At 42.6% G+C, this 14327-nt stretch overlaps 2 protein-coding genes across 4 annotated transcripts in view; one reads left to right on the forward strand and one right to left on the reverse strand.

Annotated features, from left to right (window-relative positions):
• The window catches only part of LOC311531739 (uncharacterized protein), a 130964-nt gene that overhangs the window by 67873 nt on the left and 48764 nt on the right, over window positions 1–14327 (reverse strand). Inside the window, exon 6 of one of the 2 annotated variants that reach the window (XM_084649403.1) lies at window positions 10189–10295. The exons of the other annotated variant lie outside the window; for it this stretch is intronic. The gene's annotated coding sequence lies outside the window, so the exon portion shown is untranslated. Of the gene's footprint in view, window positions 1–10188; window positions 10296–14327 lie in introns of those variants that run through there. 2 annotated transcript variants of the gene reach the window in all.
• The window catches only part of SLC38A4 (solute carrier family 38 member 4), a 60784-nt gene continuing 56748 nt past the window's right edge, over window positions 10292–14327 (forward strand). Inside the window, exon 1 of one of the 2 annotated variants that reach the window (XM_084649375.1) lies at window positions 10292–10418. The gene's annotated coding sequence lies outside the window, so the exon portion shown is untranslated. Of the gene's footprint in view, window positions 10419–12260; window positions 12428–14327 lie in introns of those variants that run through there. The other variant, XM_084649376.1, reaches the window with a different exon arrangement.

Genomic DNA, 14327 nt, shown 5'->3' on the forward strand with positions numbered 1-14327 from the left:
AAGTTGTACTTACAAAAACACTGAATTCTGCACTTGAGTCAAGTGTTTTGTAAACAACCTGTACATTCACCCTTTGAACTATGTAGACATTTTTCTGAGAAAAATCTAGCATACGATCATTTAATTAAAGACAGCTACAGCTCACTTATGCTCAAATAAATTGGTTAGTCTCTAAGGTGCCACAAGTACTCCTTTTCTTTTTGCGAATACAGACTAACATGGCTGTTACTCTGAAACCTGTTAATTAAAGACGTTATCCAAATGCATACATAAAGGGGAAGATTTAACGAAGCATGAGCAGCCTTAATTCGAGCATTTTCTAACTTTTCAGTGCTTGGCTTTGCTATCTTAACATTTTATAAAACATCATCACGCTTTACACACAAACTATAATATCTATGCATTGTGGTAGGGAGGATAGTATACTCTCCATTGTTTCTCACTGTTTTATGTACATATTTAGGGTTGGTAGAATTCAAATTTTATTTTTTATAATGTTGACATGTAATGGTAGAAAAAGTATGATAATATCTTCTAATGCTTCAGAAGTAGTATATGATCACATAAGTAAAGGCTATCTTCCTACATATGAACAAGGGATCAGAGCAAAGGTTACGCACACAACGTTAACTTTGACATTTCCTTGCTTCTGACTTTTTATTTGTATTTGCAGCTATAACACACCCTTAACTTACTGCATGGAATTTCCTATGTTTTGTTTTAAAGATATCTGGGGGAAAATCAATAGAAGAATTTTGAGACTTTAGGAACTTGCTGCTGTACTAATTTTCAGGAATAATGGATTGTTTTCACTCTCTTCATGCTAAAAACAGCCAAATTGTTTTTGCTTAAACTTTGCACAGTATTTCACCTTCAGTCAAAGCATGGAAATTTTCAGGCTGAATAAGGAAAATTTCATAAAGTTACCAGCTGTGAGGTAATATACCAACATGAATGTTGAAACAATAGATCTTTTACATATTAGGTTCCTGTTGTTCCTTGATTTATGATCCATCACGGTTGTATGTCCAAATCAAAAACTTCTTATATTTTTTCCTTGAGAGTCTACAAGCCTCATTTCCTCCCTTCTCTCCCTCTCTCTCTTTCTCTCCCCTTCCTTCGATTCCCTCTGTTTCTCTTTAAGACAATGATATGGAATGAATGAGAAGGGAGAGTGAGTCAAGGGAGAGGGAATGAACGAATAAAGAAGTAGATGAAATGAAGGAGTGAAAAAGGTGTGAAGAGTGAAAAAGGAATAACCTAAATGTGGGAGAGACTGAACTTACAGGTTTTAAACTTGAACTCAGGCAGACATGCATTCTGCACACAGGACATATACAGAGGGAATATTTATTATATGCACGTTTATTAGTTATAAAACATAAATATATGATGACTATTGTAGTATAAACCAGGAGGATACAATCTATCATATAATTTATATAAACTAATATTTACAGTCTGATTAATTTAAATTCTTATGTCAGTGTTTATTTAAATACTAAGAGTAGAATAATGAATCTTTAATGGTGGGTGAGTAATTATATGTCAGAATAATTCAAGGCTTAGACACAGTGGTTCTGTTTATCTAACAATGAAGTTGATTTTGGCATCCATTCAGCTTTTTTAATACAAAGTTCTAATGCAAAGCATTTGAAGCACACCATTGTTAGGAAAGATGTTAAAAACAACCCATATATGATGGGGACTTTCCCCCCTCAAAATGGCCAGAACTTATTTTTATAGTCAGAATTCACTTTTGATCTGTGAAGAACCAAATGATGAGCCAAACAAAACCAATAGACACACAGCAACCCTAATAGTCTTCTGAGAATGAAAGGGTGAGACACTGAGTGACTCTTTCTTCAGGAATGTTTTCTTAAATATTCAGAAATGCCATTTCTGAAAGAAATATACAGTTTATAACATCACAGGAAATGGAATCACTGTTCTACTTTAAATACAGGAGTCCCAGAGTGTAGAATGAAGTAGAAAATGCATGTTTATGCATTAATTTATTTCAGTTTCAGTATATAAAACATAAAAGATTGCCTATCCCAGACTATAGGCAATCTGGAAAGTAATTAAAAATGTAATTCAAAGACATATATAGTAGTAGCAAAACAACAACTTTCTCTACACAAAAGAAGTCAGACCACAAAACTGGAAATCCTCCACCTCAGCCCCTACAAAACTCCAATTCTCTCCCCCTCAAATAGAATCATAGAAATGTAGGGACCTTGAAAGGGACCTTGAGAGGTTATCTAGTCCAGCCCCTGCACTGAGGCAGGACCAAGTATTCCTAGGCCATCTCTACTAGGTTTTTGTCTAACCTGTTCTTAAACCTTCCAGTGACAGGGATTTCACAACCTCCCTAGGTAACCTGTTCCAGTGCTTAACTATAGTTAGAAAGTTTTTTCTAATATCTAACCTAATTCTCCCTTGCTGAAGATTAAGCCATTTACTTCTTGTCCTTCCTTTAATGGACATGGAGAACAATTGCTCACCATCCTTTTCATAACAGCCCTTAACATATTTGGAGATTCCCCCTCACTTCTTTTCTAAAGAATAAACATGCCCAATTTTTTTAACCTTCTCTCAGAGGTCATGTTTTCTAAATCTTTTATCGTTTTTATTGTTCTGGACTCTAATTTGTCCACGTCTTTCTTAAAGGGTGGTGCCAAATACTTCAGTTGAGGTCTCACCAGTGCCAAGTACAGAAGAACAATTGCCTCCCGTTTCTTACATATTACACTCCTGTTAATGTATCTCAGAATTATATTTACCTTTTTTGCAATGCATCACATTGTTGACTCATATTCAGTTTAAAGAAAAGGAGTACTTGTGGCACCTTAGAGACTAACCAATTTATTTGAGCATGAGCTTCTGTGAGCTACAGCTCACTTCATCGGATGCATTCAGTGGAAAATACAGTGAGGAGATTTATATACACACAGAACATGAAAAAATGGGTGTTATCATACACACTGTAAGGAGAGTGATCACTTAAGATGAGCTATAACCAGCAGGAGAGTGGGGTGGGGGGGGTTGGGAAGAAAATCTTTTGTAGTGATAATCAAGGTGGGCCATTTCCAGCAGTTAACAAGAACATCTGAGGAACAGTGGGGAGTTGGGGGGGGGGGGGAATAAACATGGGGAAATAGTTTTACTTTGTGTAATGACCCATCCACTCCCAGTCTCTATTCAAGCCTAAGTTAATTGTATCCAATTTGCAAATTAATTCCAATTCAGCAGTCTCTCGTTGGAGTCTGTTTTTGAAGTCTTTTTGTTGTAATACTGCAACGTTTAGGTCTGAAATCGAGTGACCAAAGAGATTGAAGTGTTCTCCGACTGGTTTTTGAATGTTATAATTCTTGACGTCTGATTTATGTCCATTTATTCTTTTACGTAGAGACTGTCAAGTTTGGCCACTGTACATGGCAGAGGGGCATTGCTGGCACATGATGGCATATATCACATTGGTAGATGTGCACGTGAACGAATGTGGCTGATGTGATTAGGCCCTATGATGGTGTCCCCTGAATAGATATGTGGACACAGTTGGCAACGGGCTTTGTTGCAAGGATAGGTTCCTGGGTTAGTGTTTTTGTTGTGTGGTGTGTGGTTGCCGGTGAGTATTTGCTTCAGATTGGGGAGCTGTCTGTAAGCAAGGACTGGCCTGTCTCCCAAGATTTGTGAGAGTGATGGGTCGTCCTTCAGGATAGCTTTTAGATCCTTGATGATGTGTTGGAGAGATTTTAGTTGGGGGCTGAAGGTGATGGCTAGTGGCGTTCTGTTATTTTCTTTGTTGGGCCTGTCCTGTAGTAGGACAATACCCACCTGTGGAAGTGAAGAAACAGATTGACAGAGCCAGAAGAGTTCCCAGAAGTCACCTACTACAGGACAGGCCCAACAAAGAAAATAACAGAACACCACTAGCACAAAAGCACCTCGGTGCATACAGTCCAAAGATCCTCTCAGTGGAGTACAAGCATTTCCACTTGTCCGGTAGTACTTGCTACTGTTCCACCAGGATCACATTGACTTGTTTCCCTTCTTACTTCCAGCAGCAACATCACAATCAAAGAGGTTGACAATATTGAACAGGATTTCTAATACTGCCTTTCCTGGAGTGGTCACTGTAATGGTATCAAATTACAGACAGGAGAGGTGGAAACAGTGGGGATTGTAAATGGCAGGGAACACAGTTCTTGACTCAGTCTCTCTCTCTTACAGTGGAGTGTATAATATTAGGAAACATAAAAAAGACCCAGGATTTGCTTCCAGTCTTTATTTTCTTTATGGGTCGATATACCACCTGGAAGAAAATTATTCACCATTCCTCAAATACCAAAGTTGCAAGATATTGAAGATATTGTGTCTCACTGAGGGGCCGTGGAGCCAAACCTCAATGGCACTGTAACCCCACATGCCAGGTCACAATGCTCAGAGCAGGAGCTGGGCCCACTCCTGAGGAAGGAGCCATCACTGCTGAGTGAGGGTGGGGCAGGCTTGATTTGGGCCTCCCCTCATAGGTAACCATTTTGGAAGGGAGGGCTCAATTTAATTTCCCCTTACCCACAAAACGCTGGGAGGCTGCATCTGTCAGTGGCCAGCCCCCATCTGCACCTGCTTTCACTGTCCTGTGAATGCTGCTCTTAAGCACATTCACGTGAACCACCATTCCTGGCTGGCAGTCGGAGAAACCAAAAATGCTAAAAATGGCCATAACACATTATTTTCATTTTCTGCATTGTTCTTAATGTTTTATCTCTGTACTATGCATATTTCTGTGGACTCATGGAAATTTGTCTACTGAGTAAAAACATAGCCCTCACCCCTGCAACAGGCATCACGTAGAGTCATTTGAAAAAACAGAACTTTATTTCTCAGTGCCATAGCTTTAGCTCTCTACATTTCTTTCAGCGGCATGCAATAAAGAACCCATAATTACTAATTAGAATATGTCAGAAATGGGATTATACAGACATATATATGTGTGTGCACTGATATATGTATACATAAACCTTCCAGAAAATGTGTTGTCTAGAAATATTTATAATGTCTGAAATTAATGTAAATGAGCTAGTATCCACCTGGGAGAATTTGGAAATTTTGGATGGAACAGACAAGTGTAATTAGAAGGGGGAAAGTATGGGAGGAATATACAATTCTAAATATTAAGGGAAATCGTGCCTCACCAATTTACTAGAATTCTTTGAGGGAGTCAAAAAGCATGAGGACAAGAGTGGATATAGTGTACGCCGATTTTCAGAAAGCCTTTGAGAAGGTCCCTCACCAAAGGCTCTTAAGCAAAGTAATCTGTCATGGGATAAGAGGGAAGGTCCTCTCAGGGATCGGTAACTGCTTAAAAGATAGAAAACAAAGGGTAGGAATAAATGGTCAGTTTTCAGAATGTAGAGGTAAATAGTGGTCTCCCCCAAGGGTCTGTACTGGGACTAGTACTGTTCAATATATTCCTAAATGATCTGGAAAAGGGGGTAAACAGTGAGGTGGCAAAATTTGCTGATGATACAAAATTACTCAAGCTAGTTGAGTCCAAAGCAGACTGCAAAGAATTACAAAGGGATATCACAAAACTGGGTGACTGGGCAACAAAATGGCAGATGAAATTCAATGTTAATAAATGCAAAGTAATGCACATTGGAAAACATAATCCCGACTATACATATAAAATGATGGGGGTCTAAATCAGCTGTTACCACTCAAGAAAATTCTTGGAGTTAGTGTGGATAGTTCTCTGAAAACACCCACTCACTGTGCAGCGGCAGTCAAAAAAGCTAACAGAATGTTGGGAATCATAAGGAAAAGGATAGAAATAAGGCAGAAAATATCATATTGCCTCTATATAAATCCATGGTATGCCCACACCTTGAATACTGTGTGGAGATGTGGTCACCCCATCTCAAAAAAGATATATTGGATTGGAAAAGGTACAGCAAGGGCAACACAAATGATTAGGGGTATGGAACATCTCCCATATGAGGAGAGATTAATAAGACTGGGACTTTTCAGCTTGGAAAAGAGATGACTAAAGGGGGATATGATAGAGATCTATACAATCATGACTGATGTGGAGAAAGTAAATAAGGAACTGTTTTTTACTCCTTCTCATAACACAGGAACTAGGGATCACCAAATGAAATTAATAGCCAGCATGTTTAAAACAAACAAAAAGAAGTACTTCTTTACACAACACACAGTCAACCTGTGGAACTCTTTGCCAGAGAAAGTTGTGAAGGCCAAGACTACAACAGTGTTCAAAAAAAGAGGTAGATAAGTTCATGGAGGATAGGTCCACCAATGGCTTTTAGCCAGGATGGGCAGAGATGGAAAACCATGCTCTGAAGTGTCCCTAACCTCTGTTTGCCAGAAGTTGGGAATGGCGACAGGGGATGGATCACATGATGAGTACCAGTTCTGTACATTCTCTCTGAAGAACCTGGCATTGGCCACTGTCAGAACAGGATACTGGGCTAGATGGACCATTGGTCTGACCCAGTATGGCTGTTCTTATGACAGATCTTCTTATTCCAGACCAAGACTTTGGAAAAACCAGTGGAGAGACTGTCTTCCAAGGAATCCATCTCAGGTTTTATACTAAACTCATAGCATGCTGGGACAGAAGGATGTGAGTTTACTTAGTGCTGTGTCAATACTCATACAATGCAAAAAGGGTGAGTAAAATACCTAGTTATGTACCTCACGGATGAGTCTTAGTGTCTTGATTTAAGAAGCTCCCCTGTAACATAACAGTATCAGAACTTGCTTTAAAGCACAGCTCTTCTCTACAAACTGACTACAAACTTCTTATCCTACTATTCGCAGAGAATTTGGTCACTTTGTGTATTCAGAGTTACATCTACTCATTTTACTGACAAAAATATGTGTTATTGCTTTTCATTCTTGTTAATACTGCAGAGCAACTCAGTCAGCTGGAGTCTATTTTGGCATGAGCCACAAAGAAAACAGCTTGACTTTCAGGTCACAGGATGAGTTTTCAGGGCTACCAGTCAGGAAAACTGTTTTTATTTGTAAACTGAGAAAAGATTCGTAAGTAAGTCACTGAAAGAAAATAACTATGGAACCCTGCAATGCCATTTTATAGTCACTTTCTGGATGAGAAGCAATCCTTTATGTAATTTATTTTGCGTTATAAAAGTTTTATTGTTTGATTCAGCCAAGAAAACATTTCATTTCAATCAGGGTTATGGATGTAACTGAACTGTGCAATGTTATTACTCTATTGAAAAATATATTGTAATTATTGTACTGATGATATATATAAAGGTTAATTTAGTGGTGAGGAAAAATGGTAAGAATAAATGAAAAAAAATTACTTAAAATGCTTCCAGTACCTTAAGTAACCAAATTTTAATTAATTAACTTTACATTGGATTACCATTTGGAAACTGACTGGCTATCTCAATAAGCTGATTGGTGCAGGGACTGCCATTTTCTGTGTTTGTGGAACACCTAGCATCATGGGGGTCCCAATCTGGTTGGCCATTAGCTACCTCAACATGAATATTAAATAAAAATAATATACCTCACTTTGATATATGCATCATCAGTGCTTAGGAATCTTAGAAATACCTACTGTAGGAAAGAGAGCTCACTCTCTTAATATTTTGCAATCAAAAGAAATATAAAAAATACAGTAACAATTATTACTTTTGTGGGTGTATGAATTAAAATAAAGAAGAATCTGTCATGTATACCAAAAATCTAAAATAGCAGGTAGCTATCATAGTAATGATGAAAAAGTTAATACTGCTTTGAACTACATCGTGTGTGAAATTTAATTTTAATCTACCTAGAGGTACACCATTACAAAGTATTTAGACAACATGTTGTAGTTATCTGAAGAATTTCCCTTGAAAAAGTTGAATCCTAAGGTGGTGAATTCTTTTTCAGAAAGTAAATTGGAATTGAGTTTTTGAGAAAAAAACATGCATAAAACTATAAAAGAATAACTTATTATGTTAGATCAAATGATCTATGGAATAGATTGTTTCCGTCATGGTAATGCAGGTGGAGGAAAAGGAGAGAGGAAATATATTGTTGTGAGGAGAGAGGATATTAAGGCAAAGGGATGTGACTTTTCAAGGACTGGAACTATTCAATTATTATCTACAACAATACATACTAAGTTGTCAAAACAGATCTTAACGGCTCATTATTTAGGTTTAACTTTTTGAGGTAGGATGTGGGAGGGGGGGCTACTTTTAAAAACACTTAGTGTTGAAAGAAATACTTTGTTGACTTTATAACAAAAAAAAGGGCAAGCTATGTCATGGAGATTGGATTTAAGTATCTGTGAATTCAATCAAAAGAGCCTGCTCTGCTGTTTATGTATAACAACCAAAATGAAACTCGGGGCTGGATATAGGGGCAGGTGACCCAAGCAACAGCCTGGGGTACTGGGCTTGGAGGGTGCTAGGGCCAGGGTGCTGTTTTTGTTGTTAGTGACAAAAGGGAAAATAGAATGTTTGAAGTAAAATGTTTCAGATATTCCATATGTGGATTTATTTATCACTAATCTCCTAGAATGTTCTGGACCTTTGTAGAATCTCGTGGAAACTTCCAGACTTTTCTTGACCCTCCTAGAATGTTATCAACCATGTCCTCGCGGATATATAAGTGGCGGGGCGTCACCAGTCAGTCAGTGAGATATAAGAACGAAGTGAGAGCCCAGCTGTGATATTGTGAACCTTGTTTTATTGTGTAATTGTGAAAGTGTACTTGTGTTTTAAGACTAATAAAGGACATATTTAATGAGATACCAGAGATATCTATGTAACTGCTATCTATGCAACAATATAAAAAAAGACTGTTACTTCTTTTGCCATGCTTAACACATAATGTTTGATGACTTTCTAAGACTGTAGAACATAGACTTTTGCTCTCCCTCATACTGCCTGTCCCCCTCCCCTCCCATAGAAAATAAAAGATGCCCTGAAGCAGATTTTCCTGAAGATAAGGAATGGACATGTAAGGAAAGTGCTGGAGGGGGTAGGCACCAAAGATGCTCCTCACCTGGGGCACCATTTGGTTTAGGGCTGGCCCTGATGAAACTTACTAGAACAAATGTGAAACTGACTAATCAGTTCCATTGTTTAAACAGAATGAAAAGTTTAACCTAACAATATAAACCTTGAAAAATACATTAGATTTATAAAAATTATTTCAGTTTCAATAATCTCAGGGGGCCCTTCCTAGCAATACATTGTCAAGAGTGGGTAAGGCCCTGGTGTCCTCATATTGGGGCCATGCACTGTATCAACCTATTTAATTTACACTGAGTCCAATTAGCATGCAAGGGAAAATAAAAACAGAGGCACCAGCTCAAAGAATGGCAATGGCAAACTGTCTCAGGGCATGGTGAGCTCATCTGAAATAGCGAAATGGTAGTTATGTTATATTAATAATATGTAAATACTTAGTATACTTCTTATTAATGAGATCACCACACTCCAAGGGAGAATATGTAGATCAATGAGTTGTGGTCCTATATTAAACAATTTGTGACTCTGCCCACAGCTAAAATATGCTATATGCCAAACTGTGCTGTCACAGGAATATCAAAAAACAAAGGGGACCAAATTCAAGCAGACACAACTCTCGCTGGGTTATTTGGCAACTAGTAGTTTTCCTTCAAAAACAGGTACGTTTAATGGCATTATGACTCAGCAGAGGGATGGTCAAAAATTTGTACATGGGATCAGTTTTAAAGGATTCTTTTAAACGTCTAAAATGATAAATAATACAGCCATTGGATATATATAGATTGCAACTCAGGCTTTGCATCTTACACATTTCTGTTCCAACTTCTACTGGACAAACAATTATGATGAAGTATTGAAAATGAGGTTAAATACACCCTACTCAACATCATTGTGTGCTTTCTTTTGTAAGCCCTGAATATGTACAGACAACACAGTGCATTATGCAAACCATTAAAAAAAACCATTAAAACACAACTCCCTAAAAACTGTATATTAAATTATAACAGAATAACATCACTTGGAATAGAGTCAGTTCTAGTCTGGTTAGAAAATAATTGTGCCACTTTGTTTCATAGCCAGGCTCCCTCCTGTCTCTTTCACGCGCAGAACAGCTGAACACGTCCACCTGGGAGGATGCTTTTTGTTTACATCTCAGGTTGCTAGTTTACTACCATTGGTGGTTTTTCTGAAAGGGAGGGGTCCGGATGAAATGAGAGGCTGCAGGCTGGGGATGCTGCCCCCTATCACATGATGGAAATTTCCACTCTTTAGAAAGCAGGAAAGAAAAGAAAAGAAAGAGAGGGTCTCAATCCACACTTTCTAACACTCCTCGTAGGGTCATGCCATTTTCACATGTGCTTCATCCTAAACGAATTTGCCAAAAGCAAGGTGGGTAATTCTAGCTCTTTGAATACAATTCTACGTGATTTCTAAAGACCTAGAAAGCTTGTTAAATACGAATGTAGCTATTTATACATATGGATCTACAGGTATCTCTTACTCACATCCTTGTGTGAGTACAGCCTACGTTTATGCTTGGCAGAGCGGCTGTTTTTAACATGTTGGCTTTCACCATTTCAAATGAGCCCGCTTTGAGTGGATTGAAGTGTAATGACCGTAATAACTGTGGGCACGGCACAAACTACCGAGGATGACTGGGGATGGCTTTTATTGTATGTGTGGGCGTTTGCATTGGAACGGTGACCCCGGTTCTTGGAAGTGCAAACGAAATCCAGCGAGTTGTGTCTTACTCGTGGTTTCATTGCGCTTCTTTGTCGTTGTGTGCATTGCGAAAGCACTCTACTAGTGCGGGAGGGAAGTTATTCATGGATCTGTGGGGAAGGGCTGCAGAGTGCACGGAGGTCGTCGTGCAGCCGCTGGGGGGTGGCGGAGAGGGTTTGCTAGGAAGGGTGGCAGAATGTATTAAGCGTGCGTTTTGCAAAGTGAGATGTGGGAGATGGGGAATGTGGGGGGTGCACAGTGCAATATGGGATTAGGGTGCAGGTTGCACCCCACCGAAAGGGTGGCAGGCTTCCACTGGGAGAGGGTTGCACAGGATCGGATTGCGGGGGGGGGGGGAGAGTGGCCCTGTACGGGGACTATGCTAGAGTGTGTGTTACAAGGGGTTAGTGAACTTAGGGAGGGGCAGTAATTCACAGTGCCCGAGAGAGAGGGGGCAGGGGAGGAAGGAGACTGTGCTGCGGGCGGCGGGGAATACGAGTTGCTCGATAGGAAGGCAGGAGTGTAGAAGTTTTCATGTGTGTGCAGCCTGGAAGAGAAGAGATAACCCCTGCCGCGTTCAGCGTCGAAAACAGAGACGTCCCCCTATCGCCAGAGCAGCTGCTGTGCCAGTGCCTGGGAGGGAGGGAGGGAGCCCGCCTGTCCGAGCTCTTGGGGACGCTTGTGACCAGGTGTGGACCGTGTCCACGCTGAGCAGCTCCCCGGCTGAAGCCAGGGGCACCGGCTCTGGCCTCGCAGGATCCTGGCTGGGCTCTGATGGCGCCTGGCACTCGCCGCTTGTGAGGCCCGTGGCGTGGGCCCTGGGGGCGCCGCGCTGCTCCCGCAGCCGGGGGGCAGTGGATGCGGGGGGAGGTACTGTCTGTAGCTAGGGGGCGCCAGGCGGGGGCGGCTGTTCCGCGCACCCCCCGGCAGGGGTCTCCGTGCACTGCTGCCCCACCCACGCGCTTCGGTGGCGAGCTCCGTGCGAGCCGCAGCCGCCGGGTCTCCTGGCCGCTGGGCTGCGTCGGGCGCTGGCCTCACTGGCAGCCAGCGCCACCTGTCACCGGCCCAGCGGGGGCCCGCGGCAGCTGGGCAGGGGCGGTAACGGGAGCCGGGGCACTCCCCCCTGCTTGCCGGGGCTCGCCGCCCGGCGCCTGCGCGCCGCTCCCCTCGGCGGCCGCTCTAGAGGGCGGGGCGGAAGCTCGGCTGGCCCGGCGGGTGGGGAGCTTTCCATTGTCTGCTCTGGGCGCAGCCTGGCGGCGGGGGGCGGCGGGGGGCTGGGCGGAGACGAGGCGGGAGGCGCGGGCCGCTGTTCTCCACGCGAGCGGTGAGGGAGAGCGAGCCGCTTCGGAGCGCCGCGCAGCGCTTCTTGCAGGGCAGGCCTCGCCGGGGGGAGTCCAGGGACAGCCCCGGCGCCGGGGGGGGGTCAGTGTTGAAGGGATGCTGCAGGCCACAGCAGGAAGAGGGGCCTTGGCGGCTCTAAGCACCTGTGGCCCTTACACGGTCCCCGGCGTTTCAGCCAGAGAAAGCGGGGCGGGGGTCGATCCTGGTGGTCTGCCCACATCTCCGGCTGAGTAATTGCACTGGACAGTTTGGTACCCTTGGAGTTTCCAGTGGTAAAGACCCTTCAGCCCCATCCCTGTACTTTTGTGTTTCACCCTGCCAGTAAAGTACTCGAGGTAGGGGAATTATGGCTTATTACAACACTGTAACCCACTAACCTTTTTTTGGCTTATGACTTGCAGGGGTGTTAATGGGCCACTCTACCTTGAATGGTCCCTTACAACAGCGATTCTCAACCGGGAGACCGAAGCCCTTGGGGCAGGAGGTGCAAGCAGGTTTCAGGAGTCCACCAAAATAAACTAGAGTGCAGGGCCAGCGTTAAGATTCACTGGGGCCCAGGGCAGAAAGCCAAATCCCAAGCCCCCCTGCCTGGAGCTGAAACTGAAGCCAGAGCAGTTTAGCTTCAGGGGGGCCCTTGTGGCGTGGGTCTCTGGGCAGTTGCTCTGCTTGCTACTTCCTAATGCCAGTCCTGTCTTTTAGTCTCCTGAAAAACAGTTCTTGTGGCACAGGTGGGCCATGGAATTTTCATGGGGGGGGCTCAAAGACAAAGGTTGAGAATCCCTGCCTTACAATTGTGCAAACTACTTATGCTAAACTATCTGTTCCACCATGGATTTAGCTGTGGCGCTCTGAGTACCTTTCCCAGGCCTAAAGAAGAACTCTGTGTAAGCTTGAAAGCATCTATTTCTCTCCAACAGAAGTTGGTCCAGTCAAACGTATTACCGCACCCTAATCTCTAAAGTCTCTCTAATATTATGGGACCAATACAGCTACAACTACACTGCATATAACAACATATTTGGTACTTTATTTCTCTAAAGCAGCATCCAAACTAGTTAACTAGTGCTCACAACAGTGCTGTGAAGAGGGGTTTTAATCTCCATTTTACACCTGAAGCAATCGGGACACTAGGAGTTTAACTGATTTAGCCAAGGTTGAACAGCAAATTGGGATTATAATACAGGAGCAAAATGTGGGAAGTAATGTGACAAAGGCCCAAAGTGAGGGACATAAAAGAATTATTTGTGCAAGAAACTTAAAATGCTGTAGGATTCCTTCCTTTAGTCAGCTTCACTGTCATAATTCTTTATTTCAAAAGTAAATAGTGTTCAACAAGAAAAGTCAGAAAACACCAAATTTGTAGGAAGGAAGATAGCAGTGGAACTGAAACGTGTGATAATTGAGATGCTTGTACTAGCTAGACCATGTGTCTTAATCAAGTGATTTCTGTGTATAATTTGTAAAATTCTTTGGGGAAGAAAGGTGTCATCTGATGATAAAGGAGAAACTGAAGGTCAGTCCTTTTCTTTCTCTGTTAAAATTGCTAGGACATTGAATCTGTGCCTCAGTCACCAAAACTCAGCTTACTTGGCTGAACATTTTGACAACGCTGTAGTGTATTGATAAGCGCTCCCTGGACCCCATGATTCAGGATTTATAAAAGTCCTCCTGAGACGTGACAGGGCATTTTAGGGTGATGATATATACAGTATTCTCCCAACTATCCAAATAGCATGGCGGGACATGGGTTTTATTCAGTTATTCAGGAGTTCAGATAATTAAGACGGCAGGAGTGGCAGCTCAGGGACACGCATGACAGCTCTGCTGTCATGGCCCCACTCACTCACTCCTCTGACAGCAGGGCTGCAGCGACCTCCTTCACAGTGGTCCTGCCCTCTCGATTACTGTAAGTGGAGGGGAAGGCTGCAGTCCTAGCAAGGTAGAGCAGAGACCCTCAGCCAGGACTTTGCTCTCTGCTCCACCAGGGTCTCAGACGTCCCTGCACGTTGTACCTGCAGCAGCTTAGGGAGCCAGGACTCTGCTCTGCTGCAGGAGCCATTCAACAGCAAGGTGGCCTCCCGCTTGGCTGGGAGTCTCTGCTCTATTATCCAAACCTCTGCATTGTATGAATCCATGTTGGGGGACAAGAAAAGGATTTGGATAATGTAGAGCAGGGGGTGGGAAAACTTTTTGGCCTGAGGGCCACATCGGTGTGCGAAACTGTATGGAGGGCCA

Source organism: Lepidochelys olivacea (genome assembly GCF_965140295.1).
Source record: "Lepidochelys olivacea isolate rLepOli2 genome assembly, chromosome: 1".
Lineage (NCBI taxonomy): Eukaryota > Metazoa > Chordata > Testudines > Cheloniidae > Lepidochelys > Lepidochelys olivacea.